Genomic DNA, 19,005 nt, shown 5'->3' with positions numbered 1-19,005 from the left:
CTCAGGAAATAGCAACAATTAACAGAAATGCAGATTAGAAATAGCCCAAGGGGAAAAAAAATAGATAAACAACAAGGTCCTACTGTATAGCACAGGGAACTATACTCAATATCCTGTAATAAACCATAATGGAAAAGAATATGAAAAATAATATGCATATACATGAACAACTGAATCACTTTGCTGTACATCAGAAACTAACACAGCGTTGTAAATCAATTAAAAAAAAGGAAGAGCCAAAATAAATAAATAAATAAATTATTGGAGTGATAACAGCTCTCTCTCTGGGGTTGTACTGATGATTAAAAGAGTTAATATTTCTTAATCACAATGCCTGGCACCATCGAAGTGCTCCATAAATGTCAGTGATAGTAAGGTAAGTTATATTACAATAATAATACATTAGCCTTAGTACTAATCTTACTCCTCTCCTTTCATCTTCCCAAGGGATTCTATGCCCTACCAGTTCTCTTAAACATTACAAGCAATGGTTCTCAAACTTTATAGCATGCACCAGAATCATCTGGAAGGCTTCTTAAAACACAGATTGCTGTGCCAGAGACACAGAGCTTCTGATTCAGGGGGCCTGGGATGGGGCCTGAGAACACACATTTTTAACAAGTTAATCTCAGGTGCATGGGTGCTGCTTGGTTTGGAAAGACATGTGGAAAAATACTAAGGGGCCTCCCTGCATCAGTGGAGGACAGTGGGTGGGTCCAAACCTCCAAGGCTTTCTATGGCCCTCCACACCCCTAGACCGCCCTTCCCGGACTCTTCCATCTCAGTATCTCCACCCACAATTCCAAACTCAGCTCAAGCATCAAGACCTCTGTGCTGGCACCAACACTGTACTATCATCAATGAAATCAGCTCCAAGAGACCAGAAGCTCCCTGGCAATCAGAACCTGGCCTTACTCAGTGCATGGGACATAGAAAACCCTCAATAAATGGTGACATAGAATGAAAGCTGGGACAGCCAACAGTCGAAGGCATTCCTGGAGAACCAACCAAACTGGAAGGTCTTAGACACCATCAGGGGCCTTCCTCTCAGAACTGTTCACTGGACATGAAGTGCCCTGAGACCCCAATGAGCCCAGGATCCCCTCCACCCCAGGCGGCAGCTTTTCTGCTCAGTGGACCATTGGTCCTTCACCTCCAACCACAACTGTCACTCCCACTCTTTGAAGGTAACAGAGCTTCATTTTCCGGACTCTCACTGGCATAGGCCCCCACGAGTGCTACAAGCTGCTGGGAAACGCTGAGTGTTCTCAGAGAGAAGGTTGCAATCAGGAAGAATTTTTTTTTTTTTTTTTTTTTTTAGGAAGCATTTTTATGTAAGCATTTCTGGTAAATGGCCCAAAAAGATCTCTGCAGAAAGAGATAGCAATCTCCAGCAAATGGCTACAATTTCTTTTTCCATTCTAAATAGGCATTCACTTTCATAGCTAATTTTGTATTATTTTTCTTAACAAGGATCCCCATATTGTTTACCTTTCAGGTCTCACAAAATCTGGATCTGCCGGTTTCATACCTCATGCATACGCTGCTCCTTGGCCCTTCGGCTCTCCTGTGAATTTCTCTAAATCATCACACACCCTGCCCCTTCATTAAAGCATCTTAACCAAGCCAAGCACACTTTTATAAACACCTGCTAGGCAGGATTTCAAATGCTTTTAGATAGAAGTTCAAGGTGTCTTGTCGATTTCTCTGTCAAATGAAGATAGAGGGAAAAACAAATGTGCCAAGCACGATCCAGGCAGAATATCTACCTGATCCTCCCAACAGAGGCAAAAAGCCTTTCTTCAACAAAAAAACACTTTCTTCAACACCTGAAGATGATTTCAATATGAAACCCCTCAATTTTTGTGTGTAATTACCCACAGTTATAAGGAAGGTTTTAAGAAAGCAAGTGCTCTCCATGTCAGGAAATATTATTTAAAATTCTAAGTACTATTTTCATCCTCATCCTATACAGTATAATAATTTTAATTTGAAAATCACTTGTGTGGTTTACATGCACTTAAAGAAACCATCAGTTGAGCTGTTATGGATCATTTACTCAAAAGACTAAACTGGAATTTTAGGATTCCTTCCTAAATAAGCACGTGGACACACTTACACTTCTAGAGATAGATTTAAGGAAAGCTATATATATCTTTTAAAATAAATATTCATGATTATAGATTTATACACACACACAAAGTCTTTTCTAGGTGACAAAGGTGGCCTCTATTCACCTGTAAACTATAAAAGGAAATTAAGATGAAATATGTTAAAGCATATGAATAAGAAAATTAGCTGATACTTCAGCATATAAATAATATGACTATTAGTTGATACTTCAATGTGTAATACACAAGGAATACATATAAAGTTTTACTAATTTGCCCAACTTGGCTATATTAGGTCCTTAAAAATATGTTAAGGAAGATACATAATAAATTTTATGTTTTTTAAAATAGCTGTTTATCTTCTTGTCCCAGATTGGTTTCAGTTTAACAAGGAGAATGAAAACAAACAATGCTCGTTTTATTCATGATGGTTACTTTAACTCTCAGGACGTGGGTTGTTTTGTGAACATAAATTTGAGTTATTATTTCCATTAAATCTGCAGATTTACACTATCTGTCTCACAGTAACTTGGAATAGTGAAAAAGCATGGGTTCTGCACTCAGAAATATCCACATTCAACTCCCAGGTCCACCAGTTACTGTGAACAAATTCCTGGATTCTTCCCTGCCTCAGTTTCTCATCTGTACAGAGGAAGTAACACCTACTTTGCATATTTTATGCAACTTTCTAAGTGAAGTGACCAGCATGGTGTTTGGCACAGAGTTGATTCTTACTAACCTTAGTTTAAGGATGGTTTGGATAATCCTTGTCACTCTGGATGAGAGACCAGGCTAATGATAAATATTCTCCAAAGATTTTCATTTTCCCTGCATTTAAAATGCTTATTACCAGAGATCAAAGAAGAACCGTAAAGACAAAAGCACAATATGCCACTGCTCTCTTTCTAAACAGCCCCCCTGTGAGAAACGACTGCCCTAAAATTCCCTTTTGTATCCACACCTGTGCTACCACACAGCACACCAGTCTGAGCCTCGAAGAGGTCCCCCCCTTAACAGGCGTGCAACAAATATCAGTTAAATTGAAATGCTGCTGACCCAAGCAAAAACTGAATGTTAATGAAAATCGCAATCCATAGACCTGTTTGCGATTCGGTGCGTCGTTGAAACAGGTTTTCTAGAGTCTTCAGGTTCACCGGGAGGCTGTTTGGTAACTTTAAGTTCCCGATGCCGATGGAACTTCTAGAACAGACTCAGGTAAGCACCCAGGCACGGGTGAAACCTTCACACAGCGCGCGTAAGTTCATTCAGACGTTCTAATCCACTTCATGGAAACCCAACCATATTTAAAAGCCATCAACGCACCATTTGCTTAACAAATGGACAGTGCACTGGGGAACTAATTGCGGAAGCAATTGCCTCTCAAGGTCGCCACCACCATCACGGTATTTTTTTCTTTTTTTTAATGTGACAAGACACTCTGGAACCTAACACAATTATCAGAAGGCTTTCAACTCTCGTGGGGGGTGAGCAAATGTCCGCGCAAGGAACCGAAGCGGACTCTCCGGGTCTCCACGAAGGGAGCGCATCCAATCCCACCCAAGTGAGGGGCTGACCTCTGCACAAAGAGTCCCGGAGGTGGCGGTGACAAACTCCGCTGCGACCCAAGGAGACCGAATGTAGGTCCTTTAAAATGCAAAGAAATCCTAGGGCAGGCTGCCCTCCCCCCGTGCGCCCTCCAGCACTCCGGTCCTCGACATACCTTTCTGACTCTGAACCGGCAGCTCCGGAGTTAGCAGCTCCACTGAATTCCCTTCCCGGTCGCTCAGGTTCCCCAACTCCCCGGTTCTGTTGTCAGCGGACACCCCTCCACCCCCCAAAGGAGAGAGCCACCGGCGACCCGGTGCTCCGCCCGCGCTCGCGGCCAGGTGAGCCCCGCACCGCCCTCACCTGTCCGAGGCCGCGTCCCAGGGGATGCAGAGAGGCCGGAGCTCGCCGCTCACCTGCGCGGGCCCCGCCGCCGCCGCTGCCGTTGTCGCTTGCACGCGCAGGGAGCCGCCGAGACGCGGCGAGAGCGGGCGCATCTCCTGGGGCCGCCAGACTTCCTCGGCCCCGCCTCTTTCCGGCCCCGCCTCCAGCTACCCCGAGAGCCGGCCCAGCCTCCAGGCGGAGGAGGCGGCCGCGCGTCACCTTGGGGCCCCCTCCCACCCGACCCGGGGCGGACGCCGCTGCAGGAAGCTCCGACGGCTGCTGAGAGAAGGGGCCGCCGCTGGATTCCGGGTAATGGCTGGGTGAAGAGAAGGAGGTTACCCGTAACTCCTTCGTCTGGGCTGAGTCACAGGAAAAGGAAGATGTGTCCAAAAAGTCTGGCAGTGACTAAAGGAGTTGAGTTTCTTCACGATTTAGTTGAGTGTAAGAACAAAGTGTGGACAAGTGTGGCTGGCACTCAAGAGGACAAGTGCGGCTGGCAAAGTTGTAATTGCTTAATTAATCACTTGTCTTCACTATTGCGCAGAGGCGCGCACCTTGTTCCCTTCGCTCCCTAAAGGATCAGTGGGAAGGGAACAGCCTCCGTTTTGACCACCCTGACCCTGGCAAGAGGTGCCAGAGGCAGGCAACCCATGAAACCTGTGCCACGTGCGCGCGACTGTGGGTGAAACTCCGTTTTCTGAGCCTAAGTTCCTCATTTCTAAAGATTAGGTGACAGTCGTGCCCAGCGAGCTGCCGGAACACTCAAAGAGTCTCTTAAAGAGAGACTTAAGTGCGATGACTGGCACTAAGGCATTCAGTAAACATTTGCTTTTGTTCCTTTCCCTTGAATTTTTTTTTCTTCCTCCTTTTTCTTCTCTTCCCGCTATAATCTTGCACTTTATTTACTGCTTATCTCTGCCCGGTCACTTTCTTTTCTCATCTATTAATGAGCCTGCATCTACAGGGCACCGAGTCTGTGCCCTGAAAGGCGTTGGGCGCTTTAAAAGGAGATATTCTGGTAAGATCCCTGCCCTCTGGGAGGTCAGGAACTCACAAGACACGACCACCACCCCCACGAAACAGCTTTGAAATTAGATACAAGAGAGTCAAAGAAACCCGCTAATTGAGTGTTGGACCGACCGGCCGTTCTGTAGGATATTGTGGGTCTGTGAGCTGGTGAGGAACGTAATTGATGTAATTGGTGGTTAAAAGCACTGACTCTGGAGTCAGATCAAATCCGGGCTTGGCAGCTAATTGTGTTAAACCAGCTACTTCACTTAATGTCTCTGAATTTCAACTCTCCCCCCACAAAAAAAAAAAAAAACAAAAACAAAAACACCTGGGATTAAAATAATAAGCTGTTGCATAGATTCTGAGAAATAATTTACATAAAGTACTTACCACAGTGTTCTGGCCTATGGTTAGCACTTAATAAAGGTTGGGTAATGCTAATAAGAGTAGGATAGAAAATGGAGGCTGGGGAGATAAAAATTTAGAAAATGTGAGAAATTGGGAGGAAATGTTAGAAATCAATGCTGCCGTCATTGTGAAAAGCATACTTCTGATAACAGCTACCGGTGATGAACAAAACTGGTCATCAGTTTCTCTGCTTGGCATGTAACACGTGATCATATTTAATGCTCACAAACCTGGAAGAAAGTTCATAGTATCCCTCACTTGATGAGAAAAATTAGCCTCAGAACCATGAAATAACCAGCCTGAAGGGATGAATCAAGGTAGTAGTAGAAACAGAGAACCCAGAGGTAGATGGCAAATCTGGGCTTTTTTCCACTGTGCTCTCCGTGCTGCTACAGCGCCTACCTGAGAGAGCGGAGGTAACAGGGAAAATAAAGCAGCAAAATAAGAGGAGGAGCATTGGGTAGGAGAAATAGCAACCACACCTTTAAAGCCGACTAAGGATACTACTGAATTAAAATAGTAAACGAACCCACACAAAAAAGCTTTTTGCTTCTAACTCCTGCCGCAGTGGAGTTCCTGTTCTGTGGTTCCTGCAGCCTAACCGCAAGTTGAAAATGACTAACAGCATTTTTCAGTTATTAAATGCTACGGAAAGTGAAACATCGAAAGATCACAGAAATGTAAGCTCATACCTCCTCTCCTCCCCCTCACCACAATACCCTCTTCTGTCCATCTTACTTGTTTTTTTTTTTTTTATTGCCCAGACACGTTACCTGCTTCTTTATAATATGTTCCACCCAGGGAATAATATTGTTGCTTTAACCAGTTTAACTTCACTGTATAACCACAAGCAGCACTTAGAACAGCAGCTAGACTCATATAGGTGGCTGATAAATTTTCAATACACTGTTGTTACATTTAAAAAGGGTTTGAACCATGTCTTATGGGCACTGTCAATGACGTCATAATTGTTACTTTATAAAAAAAAAAGAATCTCCTGCATTTATAATAGGTGGTCTTCGCTGTCTTGCCTTCTTAATTCACATGAGCAATGAGATATTTGGCCTCTGAAGAAACAACCCTATTGTCAATATGATAATTGAGCATATGCTTGGTTGCATGGCAATCTAATAATTTCAGTTTTTAAAATTTGAAATGGCAGATGTGTCTTCTAGGGGTCCGATGTGCTTTTTTGCCGTCACAGCTAATGCACCTGTCATGCCTTCAGAAGCACTGCCATGGAGGTATATTAGCAACTGTGGTGCCTGTTTAAATGAGCCAGAGCAATTTAAACAGGACAAGTTACAATGTTTGTAGTCACCTGAAATCTCTGCCCAGGGGATTAAAGGAGTCTTCTGTAAAAGCGAGAAAACCGTGTCTGTAAGTGCAGAGGAACAAGAGCCCCAGCTCCTCTCTGCTCCTGGGAAATCAGGACAGGCCTCCTCGTGTCATCCACGCAGTCAGACCAGTCCAGCTCGAATTGAAGGACTCAAGGCTAATCTTGGGAGTACCACTCCCTTGAATGTCCAAGAAAAAGGTTTCTGAGTTCTGCTAATGAAGATATTAAGAGCTTGGCACCTAGCATATCTCATCTTCATTAGTGCTTCTTATCATTTCTGGGCCAATAAAAGCTAAAGTAGAAAATCAATTGAGATATAAGCGTATAAATCTAGAGCTATTAGGAGGTGAAACCAATGCCATGGTTAAGGCAAAATTTAGTTCATGAGCCACATGGCAAATGTTTAGTGTGTGCTGTAAGGAAGAAGCATGTGTACTTTGTTACGTGGCATTGAGAAAATGGCATTTCTTTTATTGTCAGTGCAAATAGGCTTTGTCATTATATTTACTTGGTTAGGGATTTTTTTTTCCCATCTTTTAATTGTCATGGCAGATTATAGAAAGCATATTCCCTTTTTATAGTGGCAGTTGTGGAGAGACCAAATTTAGTGACTCACACCAGACCCCAGCTCTGCCACTTAACTAGATGTGTGTTTTCCTGCAGGTGGCTGGTAGGGTTTCAGTTTCTTGAACAAAAGAGTGGCCCCAACAGAAAAGGAGTGTTACTTTCTAAAAGACTTATTATAAAACCTTTCTTTGGAAACCAAGTATTTAATTGTCTTATTAATAATAATCCTATGTAGCAAATTATTTAAAATACCTAGGCATATATTTAATACAAGCTAATTAGCTAGAAATATGCACAGGTATTAAGTTGCTAAAAGTTACACTTTTATGGATATTATGCTTTCTACGAGTGAGAATTTCTATGACCAGGATGAACATATGCTAATAGTTGCTTTTAAAAAGTTAAAATTATTAGAGACATGGAGGGTAAATCTTAAGAGCTTTAATCCCCCGTTCATCAGATGGGTTAAGCAGACCCAAATTTACTGCTTTCAGGTGAAGCTTGATCTGACTCAAGGGTTCTCGCTTATCACCAACACATCTGCTGATGTGAATTCCATCCATCTAGCTGAGTGCTTAGACCTTCTTCCAAAGTAAACCAGATCAGGAGTGCATTTCACACTGTACATCATTGCTGTGGCCCCCTGTGGAATCACTTTTCTAGAATGTGCTCTACTGTGTTTCCATTGTTGATAGTGAGGAGCATCTTAGGATCAGCCCTGAGAAGTGGGTTGTTGAATTTACACTGAAAATGTTAGTCAGGGTCATTGTTTTTAAAATTACAGTGATCAAGCTAGAAGTTGTCCATCATCTCAGGAATGCAAATCTAGACCTTCCCACAGCAGTCAGTCTGTCTGCATCCTCTGGGTTCCATAAGTAACTCAAGTGAATTTGTTTTCCTCTCTAATTTGACTGTGAGAATGCTCAGGGTGACCTATCTCTGTCAAATGTTCAGAAATGCTTTTTCATACGTTGTATAATAGAGTTATATTTTTCTAATTTACTGTCCTAAGTCTGAGATGAAACGAAAGGAATTTTCAAGGCCAGGGTATTAAGATAAAAAGTGATTTTTCCATGCAATAAGATGTACATCCATCGACACATTTGTCTGCATAACTAACATCCACTGAGCAGCGCCAACCAGGGCCACACACTAGGATGCTTACAGGGGCCAGGCTGGTGAGATCAATGTGTGACTGTGGCCACATTCAAGAAAACAGAGACTGTCAAAACCTGCAGAGCACATGCCCACCTAAAGGCATTCAAATTCTATTCTTGTTAACTTCTCTGCTGGCCAAAGCATGCAGGTGGCCAGATGCCAGGTAGCCATTTGTGTCCCCTGATCAACAATGTGTCCGAGCTCTAAGATAAACACTATGGATATAAGATAAATAAAATATGATAGCTTCTGCCCTCCAGGGATTTACATTTTGCTGTGGGAAAAGATATGTAAACAAATAAGCAGGACAGATTTTCAGAGGGAAAAGTCTCTGACAGCAGCACCTGCAGGGCCCAGGGAGTAAAGTACAGCGTCAGGAGACCAGGTAGAAAATATATAAGAGAATTAGCAGGAGTGGTGACTCCACGCAGCCCCAAGGGCTGAGAAAGGAGATCCTGATGGGTGAAGCCTAGCTCACAGTACTGGGATGAACCCATACTCAATAGGCAAGAGAAGATCAATTCAGGGAATGAAGCCAGACCTGCTCAGCAATATTTCCATAATTGTTCACTCAAGTAATCAGAAAATTTAAATATAGATACATAGAGAGAAATAATAACAACACTTTTGGTTGAAGACATTAACAAGTTTTGGACTTGAAGCCTCCAGTCTGTCTTTGTGACCTCCTGGGACATATAATTTGAATTAAGTTTTAATTCAGCCTCCAATTACTGGCTGTTATGATGACCTACAAAGAAAATACAGAATCACTAATGAATGGATTGAAGAATAGTTAGGAAACACATGGGGCTTTATTAAGTGTGTAATAACAATATTTTCAAGCTGGCTTGGTATACAATTACCTGCTTTACTGATGTTTTAGGTACATCTATAGAATGACTATTGTTGCCACTTCCTGAAAAAATATGGGCCCAGAATAGAGAATAAAACAGTAAGAAATTTGATCTCAAAACTAATTTCTTCATTTCCAGTATACAGGTGTTAACTCTTTTTTATTATTGGGAAATACCTAACTATACTAAAAAATTATACATTCTATAAAGGACTTATTCTTTTGAAAAATAGCTTTGCTTAGTTTGAACTTAGTATTAGGTTGATTTTAAAATGAAGAACGGGAAGGATAAAACCCTATCTTGTTCAACACAAAATATATTTTAGATCATTTAAAAGGAAGAGAGTTTCTCAGCCTATTCGCTCAATGTCAGACATACTTAGTTGTAGCTTTGAACTTTTTACAATGATCTTTGCACCAACCCTCAGAATAGGCTGTGTGACCTGTCTCCTTACTCCTGATGGCTTTTGGTGAAAAGAGGCCCTGCTTGGTGAATTTGCAAAATGTGATTCTACTTTAGAACCTCTTATTTGAAAATCCCAGCCTTATATTTCAAACTGAATATGCTTCATCCTACACATTCATTGGTAAAATATGCTCAGAAATTCCATAAAACTAAGATGGGTATCCAAGTTACATGCTCATACAGGAGATTAAAATATTCCGTGTTTTTGTTAAATCTTGTGTCTGTCTTGCCTTATTTCTGACAATCTTTCTTCCCCAGCAATGAAGTCACTTCTCTGGAGGACAAAGAAAATCCCAACACCACACTATTTCACCTGAACAAACTGTATTTTAGTATACAGTAAGTCCCCTACATATGAACCTTCAAGTTGTGAGCTTTCAAAGATGCAAATGTGCATTCGCATGTCCAATCATGTAAGTTAGTTCATGTGTCTGGAGTACATTGTCATGTGCATGCATCCTCTACAATTGGTTGTGCTCTTGTGTACTTTACTGTACAGTACTGTATGGAGTACAATAGTACAGTATCTTTATTTCAAGCCCAGGATGTCCGGAAGCAAGAGTAAAAGCAGCAGTGATGTAGCTGGTTCTGTACTATACTTTCCAAGGTACTGTACTGTAAGATTAAAAGTGTTTTCTTTATTTTTTGTGTTTGTCTGTTTTCTATGAATTATTTGTGTGAAAAATATTATAAACCTATTAAAGTACAGTCTATATAGCCCATTATGTTAGTTGGGTACCTAGGCTAACTTTGTTGGATTTACGAACAAATTGGACTTACAAATGCACTCTTGGAATGGAACTTGTTCGTATGTAGGGGACTTACTGTATGACATGAATTTTAATTTTGTTAAATTGAAGAATTTTGTTCAGTTGAATTTTGTTAGTTGAATATTTCTCTAAGTTGTCGAGTCAGAAGGAGTAGGCTCAGAAGGCCAGCATTTGAAATGCTTGTGGAGAGGTTGTCCTTTTACCTGCTCATGTTTTTTATAGCTCTCAAGTGCACATCTTAGCAAGGTGTGCTGGGGGTGGCTTGTGTCCCAAACAAGCTGGAAACTTCCATGGTCACTTCGTGATGAACCGTGGCAGGAGAGTAAAGGACAAAATTAGAAGCACCATAAAAAGTGTGAATGGACATCTAAAGGGCGGAAATTAAAAACAAAAAAGCAAGTGATCAATGAACAGTGTGGGGAAGCAAGCTGGAATTTAAATTGACAAGGAAAAACTACTATAAACCATGGACAAGAAAATCAGAAAATGTGAGGATAAATAAGATAGACAATAAGTCAAATGGGCCCAATATGATCAAAGTTCATAATATGTGTAGCTGTAATGTAAGTCAGACAAGAAAATAGATTTTTCTTCTTCACGATCACACCTCTCTCTAGGTGTAGCTGTCACTGCAGGTTTTTGAAATACAGCAATACTCTGCTTCATGAAGAGATTAGTAGGCTACCATTGTGCCTTATCTGACTATTCTTCTCTGAGAATAAGAAAACTCATTATTAGCTCATCCCTATCCATTCAACTCAGGTAGGTATATGCTCAATGTTACTAAGAAGAGTGTAATGGTAAAAAGACTACTTTGCAAGAATTAATGTTTTTTGTTAACATGCAGTATCTTTATAACATGAGCCCAAGATGGAAGTTACAATTATCTGTGTACAAAAAAGCATCTTTTTGTTCCATCGATGTCTTTTTCTCATTTTCTCACACAACATTCTGCACATGGTTTCCTATACAGACCCCTTGATTCCCCATGTCTCCTATTACCTGACTGATTCTTTCCCTCTGAGTCTCTAGACTCCTTGTGGCCAAATTCTATCCCTCAAAGCTCACATAAAATATTATCTCCTCTCTAAAGAATCCCCTCATTTCTCAACCCAAAGCAATCCCTCTCTCCCGAGAACTCGCATAGCAATATCCTTATCAATCTTATAATGCTTCAATCAAGAACAATTGCCTCGGGGCTTCCCTGGTGGCGCAGTGGTTAAGAATCCGCCTCCTAATGCAGGGGACATGGGTTCAAGACCTGGTCTGGGAAGATCCCACATGCCTCGGAGCAGCTAAGCCCGTGTGCCACAACTACTGAAGCCCACGCACCTAGAGCCTGTGTTCCGCAACAAGAGAAGCCACCGCAATGAGAAGCCCACACACCGCAACAAGTAGCCCCTGGTCTCCACAACTAGAGAAAGCCCACGCACAGCAACAAAGACCCAACAGCCAAGAATAAATGAATAAAATAAATAAATTTATATTAAAAAAAAGAAAAACAACAATTGCCTCTATCTTTATAAAATAGTTATTTTGGGTACCTGTCTTATCTTTCAAACATTCATTTGTTTCACAGATATTTCTGGAATATCTACTTTGTGTGAGGATAATCTATAGAATATAAGTTTTTATTTCCAATTCGTATATATACCCCATGTATTAGTTATCTATCGATGTGTAACAAATTACCCCAAAACTCAGTGGTTGAAAGCAAAAGACATTTATTATTGCAGAGTTTCTATAGGACAGGAATCCTGATGTGGCTTAGATAGGTGTTTCTGGTTCAGGATCTCTCATGAGTCTGCAGTCAAGCTGTCTGCCAGGGATGCAGTCCCCTCAAGGTTGAAATGGGGCTGGAGAATTTCCTTCAAAACTCACTCACATGGTTGCGGGCAGACCATAATCCCTCGCCATATGAGCTACTCCCTGGTAGCTGTGTGTCCCCCTGTCATGGCAACTGGTAATCAAAGAGAGAAAGAAACAGACCAAGATGGAAACCATCATCGTTTTATAACCTAGTCTTGGAAATGACATCTCATCACTTCTGCCAAGCTCTCTACATTAGATACAAAAGTTCATCACATATGCAGGGCGGGGGGGGGGGGGGAGATTACACAAGGGCATGAACACCAGGAAGCCAAGTTTATAAATTCAGAGGCTGCCTATCATGCCTAATTAGCACAACAAATATACAGTAAGTGTCTGATGAATAATCTGTCTAGGGTTTGTTGAGATTCTTCAAGTTGAAAGTTATAGTTGTCATTAAATTTGGATATGATGAAAATTTTTCAGTCATTATTTCTTAAAACATTTTTATGACCCTATTTTGTTTTTTTTTTTGGAACACCCATTCCATTCATGTGAGGCCACTTAATATTCTCCCACAGCTCACAAATGATCTGTTCATTTCTTTCTTCTTTAGGCTTCTATTCTCTGTATGTTTCATTTTGGATAGTTTCCATTTCTATATGGTCAGGCTAATTAATTTTTTTTCCTGCAATTGTCTTATCTGCTGTAAATTCTATCCAATGTATTTTTCATCACATTTTATTTTTCATCTTGAGAATTTGTATTTTCGTCTTTTGTATGCCTTTTATGTTTCTTATTCTCATGCTTTCTGCTACTTTGTTGAATGCAGAGCGTATATTAATAATACTGTTTTATCCTACTTATCTACTAATCCTTATCTTCTGTTTCATTTCTGGGTTTTTTTTTTTTTTTCCTATTGATTAATTTTCCTATTTGTTGTGCGTTTTTTTCCCTGGCTTCTCTGCATGCCTAAAAAATCTTGATTCAATGTCATGCAGTATGAATTTTATGTTGTTGAGTGCAGAAATTTTTAAATATTATTCCTTTGAATATCTGGGGACTTTTTTCTGAAATGCAGATGAGTTACTTAGAAATACGTTTATTCTCTTGAGGGTTTTTTTTCAAGCTTTGTTGGATGGATCCAGAACAGTTTCTAGAGTTATCCTCTCTGAGGATTCTAGCCCATGTGTTAGGACATCTTTCCTTACTGTCTTAGGGGAACTTGAACTATTCCCGGCCCTGTATGAGCTGCAAGGGTTGCTCCACCTACGCCTTCTGGTGGTGCTTTCCTGTTCTTGGCAGTTTCCTTATGCACATGAGCTAATCAGTATTTGGTCAAATGCTTGAAGGGAATCCTTTGTAGATCCCTGTGTCTCTCCTGTCTTTTTCTTTTTCTCTTTCCCTATAGATCTTTCCTCTGTAAATTCCCCCCATAAATGATGGTCACCTTGGCCTTTCTAATCTCTCCTTAAATCAGAGAAGCTCCAGGGGCAGCAGAGGCTTGATCTCCCATCCCTGGGCTGTGACCTGGAAACTCTCCAGACAGTAAGCGGGGACAATAGTAGGGCTTACCTCATTTATATCCTTTTCCTCAGGGATCATGGTACTGTGCTGTTTGTTGTCCAATGCCTAAAAACATTGTTTCATATATTTTGGTTGGTTTTTTTCCCCAGGTATAGGAGAGCAAATCTAGTTTCCTTTATTCCATCGTAGCCAGAAGCTGAAGTCCAGTCCTATAGAAACTTGATTTGATCTCAAACATATAACCTCTCAGTGACCTGTATGGTATTTATTCTATACAAGAGAAGAAACTTGACTAAACATTTTTTATGGAAAATTTCATTCAAGACAAATTGAGGATTATAACCTGAGAACAGCCTCCCAGAAAGCTCTGAGAATAATTCCAGAAACTGGACTAAAATTTTAAAAATCTGACACTAGGAGTCAGAATATCTGAGTTGATAGCTCTTCATCAAATTATAGTGTCATTTTTTTGATCAGTCAAATGCTTGAAGAAATTGGACCAGATCAAAGTTCTCAGTACTTTCACCCCAAAGTTTACTGTGCTACTATTATTATTTTCAATTTGGTTACAATGAATATCTTACTGCTCAGATAAGCGGGTCTAGCCCTCTTGTAAATGTCTGATGAACAATCTGTGTAGGGTTTGTTGAGCTTCTTAAACCTGAGTCCATCAGCACCCGGTCAGAGAGCAGATAGCCATGACATCAGTGTTGATTCACTGAGTTGATCCGATTTCAGCCAAAAGCAAGGAAGCAACATCTTAGCCTGTACAGTCTCATTATGGAAAATAGTCTCTCTTTAAATGTAAGCCTTTATGAGTCTAGTACTCAAATCTTATCAATCTTTGCCTCAGTTACTAAATAGTATCTTTACTTTTAACTAGGGTTCTTTTTTTTTTTAATTTCAGACTTCACTCAAGGCTTGCCACTCTGAATATTGGCCAATCTTTTCAAGATCAATTGGGCAAATTTTCAGGTCCCAGTGACACCTAGCAAAACTTTTAGGTCAAGACCCTGCTTCTTATTCTCTTTGAAATATACCAAGAACATGCTGATTTTTTCTCAAGACACTTGGACAAGATCTCATTGCATTCTAGATTAATGTAACCTAAAGTAATTTGACCACCAAGTGTGAAGTCACTGAGTGACTTTGCCTTTCAAGGTAACTGGCAGATAATCAAAGATATGACTCATGATCCAAAGCACTCTTATGCATCTTTCATTTGTAAGCCGAACAAAGGTGGAAATATATCATCAAAAGTTTTCTATATAAGTGACAGGTTCTCTATTACTGTACTCAAATGAGTAACTCCAGTACATTCAAGCTGTCGTTGACTGACAGTGTTCCTTTCCTTCCCAAATCCGGTCCAGTGGCTCCTGTTACACAATTGGACTTCACCACTTCTAAAGCCATTTGCAACTTAATATCAGTCATGCACATTTTCATTTCAAATTAGCTCTTTGTCCTGATTTATCCATATATTTCCATGGAATTATTACTCAAGTTGATCATTCCTTTTTCTGTTTACCCAATGTTTCCTATAATCTGAATGACAAAATTTCAAATTTGAGTCTCTAGAACCTTGTACTCTAACTTAGTTGTTTTTTTGACCCACTGTGGTCATAAACAATAGACTTATGCAACATACATAAGCAATAGAGAACAAAAACAATAATAAGCAAATAACAAATAGAAAATACTGGTATAAAATATAAGCTCAAGTTCAACTACTTATCAGCTAGTGACTTTGAGCAAATTAATTACCCTTATGTGTGTTGGAATTACTATCTACATCAGACTAGTGTAAAGGCAATAAATATTTTGAATATATCAGAGACAAAGCAGATTCTCAATAAATTGAATATTTGGATATTATCATGATGATAATGATGATGAAGATGATAAAGCTCATTCTGTGTAATTCTTTTTTTTTCTCAAATTCATTGTTTTTTCAACATTTTACTATGAAAAATTTCAAACATACGACACACCTATAAGACTTACCATGAAAACCTGTGTATCTACCACCTAGATTCCACTACACATTTTGTTACACATCTATACAACTGTATCTCTCTGCCCATAGACCAATATTTTTAATTTTGGACACATTTCAAAATAAACTGCAGACATCCTTACACATTCCCCCCCCATGTATACTTTTAACTAGAGTTCTTTTTACTTTGACTAGAATTTTTTCTTTTGATATAGATCTTATATACATTCAAGTGTATAAGTATTAAGAGTACATTTCCTGAGTTTTGATTAATAAGTACATCTCTGCAACCAAGATATAGGACATCTCCTTCACCTTCCAAAATTACTTCATGTCCCTCCCCAGTCAGTACTTCCCTCTCCACACACACACATGCATATACAAACACACATGCTTACACATACACACACACACAAACACGCACAGACAGGCTGCCTTGGCTCTACCGTTTTGTTCATCACCAATTAGTTTTGCCTATTGTCTAGATACAGCAGTCCCCAACCTTGTTGCCACCAGGGACTGGTTTCGTGGAAGACAATTTTTCCACCGACAGGGGTGAGGGGGTGGAGGCAGGATGGTTCAGGCGGTGACGCGAGCACTGGGGAGCGATGGGGAGTGGCAGATGAAGCTTCGCTCACTCGCCCTCCGCTCACCTCCTGCTGTGCAGCTTGCTTCCTAACAGGCTGCGGACCAGTACCAGTCAGCGGCCCAGAGGTTGGGGATCCCCGGTCTAGAACATCAAATAAATGGGATGACACATTTGTACTCTTTTGTGTAAAGGTCTTTTTTCACTCATAGTTTATGAGATTTCATCCACTCTGCCATGTGTATCAGTGGTTAGTCCTTTTGTTGCTGAGTAATATTCTATTGCACGAATATGTCACACATGTTTATCCATTCTATCCGTGGATACCTGACTGTCTCCAGATTGAGGCTTTTCTGAGAAAAGTTTCCATGAACTTGTTTGAATAAGCCTTTCTGTGGACATATATGCTTCTTTATTAGGTTCTTAGTTCATAGGGATTAGATGTTGTTCCTTTCTGTTTTATTCCCCAAATACCTACCGTAATGCTGAACAGAGAAGCGTGCACACACACACACACAAACACTTAATTGCAAGACTAAAAGAAGAAAAGAAAAGGTCACTAGTTCTTTTGCTCCCCTATCCAAGGAAGGTCTTTTGTGAGCTAACAAGTATATAAATGTCAGATTTTTAATTTCTATAATTTTGTGAAAAATTACAGTCTTAATCCTATAATGAATGGTTAAGCATACTCCCCCCATTTTATTGAACATGATGATCCAGTATCATTGTTTAGTTAATAAATTTTATAAAAAAACAGTTGACCTAATTGACAAGGAGCCAAGAAGTCAACTAGCTGAAGCCATTCAAGGCAGAGACCTTGTGCGAAATTTTAGGGACCTCAGGTTCAGAATGCTGGTCTCAGGTGCACTGCTAAAGACTCCCAGGTCCTCCTCAACTCAAAGTTGCATCATGCTTTTTTATATTTTTCTTTAAAATGCTCTGATGGGCTGTTTGAAGCAGAAAGCTGCCCTGATGCCATCCAGCTGGGACATGGAGTTGGTGCAGGATTTCAGAAAGAGTTCTGAGTCTGGAGGGTGGGAGTCTAAGTTCTAAAACCAAGTCTGAGGTGCTTTTAACATGCCACTTTGGGAAAGCCCCTCAGCAGCTCCCAGCAGCTTCAGCTTTCCAGTAGTAAATGAGGGCAGGGGGCTGAATGATCATTAAACTATGATGGTGATGAATGAAGGCAATTTTAGAATGTTATCGCAAATGAGATAACTATACTCCATCCTGTCTTCTCTTTGGAACTTCCTTGGGATTTTTGATTACAACTTTATCTCAGTTCTCCAGTAATTGTAACGCAAGAGTTACTTTTATTGAGTGGTACTGTGTGCTAGACCCAGGTTTCCATGTGAATTGCTCTCCCGGTCCCATGATCATGTAGGCAATACATGCAGGAGTTTGAACCTCGTCCAGTCTGAAGCTAAAATCTTTGGTCTTAAGCATTGCCTTTGGGTAATGCTTCACATAGGCCTTTGGGGACAGCATGAGCTCCTTGACTATTTGGATAGTTAGCAGGTAGGCATTAAGGATTACTATTGCTAATGGTAAACCACCTCCGCTACAGCCTTCTCCGCATCCTTTAAATGGCAATGATTGCTTCTGGCTCTGTAGCCGCAAAGTAGCTACATTTCCTCCTAAGCAAAGACTGGCTGGGTTCTGGGTCTTAATGGATAAGGCCACAGCTGCCTCCCACAGGAAAATACTGCTGACCTTACATTGGAACTTTCATCCTTCTTTACAGCTCTATGAAGACCTTCAGTAGGCAGCCCAAAGTCTTTGTTGAATTTCATCTCAGTTTGCAAGATTTCTTCCCTGCATTTTTGAAATACAGTGTCAGTTCTATTTGATGAACATTTACTACACATCTTAAATCAGGATAGGCATTGGGAATGCAAAGATGAGTAAAATAATATGCACATCCTTATTAAAGGATAATTTTCCCCAAATGATAAAATTGTGACTCCTATTCAGATGTCAAGTGAACATGTGTTCAGAGATTTTATTTAAACCCTTATTAATGAGAGGAACCTGTTAAAATGTTACAACCAGTTCAAAGAGGAAAACAAAACAAAAAAATTTTTATGGATGTTGGTTTGCAAACTGGACCCCATACACGGAGGGCAGGGAGCGATGGAAGAATGAGGCAGACTACAGCAGATTGGTAGCTAGCAGTTTTAATAAGCAAGAGAAGTTACACCGGAGGCTTGTCTTGAGAGGTTACAGAACCACTATAGTATCTCCTTACCTGCCTGCCAGAATTTTAAAAGTTTATATAGAGACCTTAATGGGATTCAGATGGTGTCAGCAACACCTTATTCTCTCAAGGCTACATCGTTGAAAATGTTTCCCACTGTGGGAACGGTGGACAGAGCGTACATTTCAAAAACAGGGAAGGTATGTGGAGCCTCTCTTTGCCCAGGTCCAGCTCGAGGGTCAGCTTGCGGTCACATCCTCTCAATGACCTCCTCCAAC

At 40.5% G+C, this 19,005-nt stretch overlaps 1 protein-coding gene across 8 annotated transcripts in view; it reads right to left on the bottom strand.

Moving 5' to 3' along the window:
* MCTP2 (multiple C2 and transmembrane domain containing 2) overlaps positions 1-4,205 on the bottom strand; it is a 257,535-nt gene extending 253,330 nt beyond the window's left edge. For 6 of the 8 annotated variants that reach the window (XR_005018816.1, XM_036843935.1, XM_036843934.1 and 3 more), the window contains exon 1: positions 4,020-4,205. The gene's annotated coding sequence lies outside the window, so the exon portion shown is untranslated. The other 2 variants (XM_036843936.1, XM_036843933.1) reach the window with 2 other exon arrangements.
* Between the last annotated feature and the right edge of the window lie 14,800 nt (positions 4,206-19,005).

The sequence above is a fragment of the Balaenoptera musculus genome, chromosome 2 (assembly GCF_009873245.2).
Source record: "Balaenoptera musculus isolate JJ_BM4_2016_0621 chromosome 2, mBalMus1.pri.v3, whole genome shotgun sequence".
NCBI classification, from domain to species: domain Eukaryota; kingdom Metazoa; phylum Chordata; class Mammalia; order Artiodactyla; family Balaenopteridae; genus Balaenoptera; species Balaenoptera musculus.
Note: the sequence above shows the minus strand (reverse complement) of the source record. Positions and strands in the feature narration are given on the sequence as shown.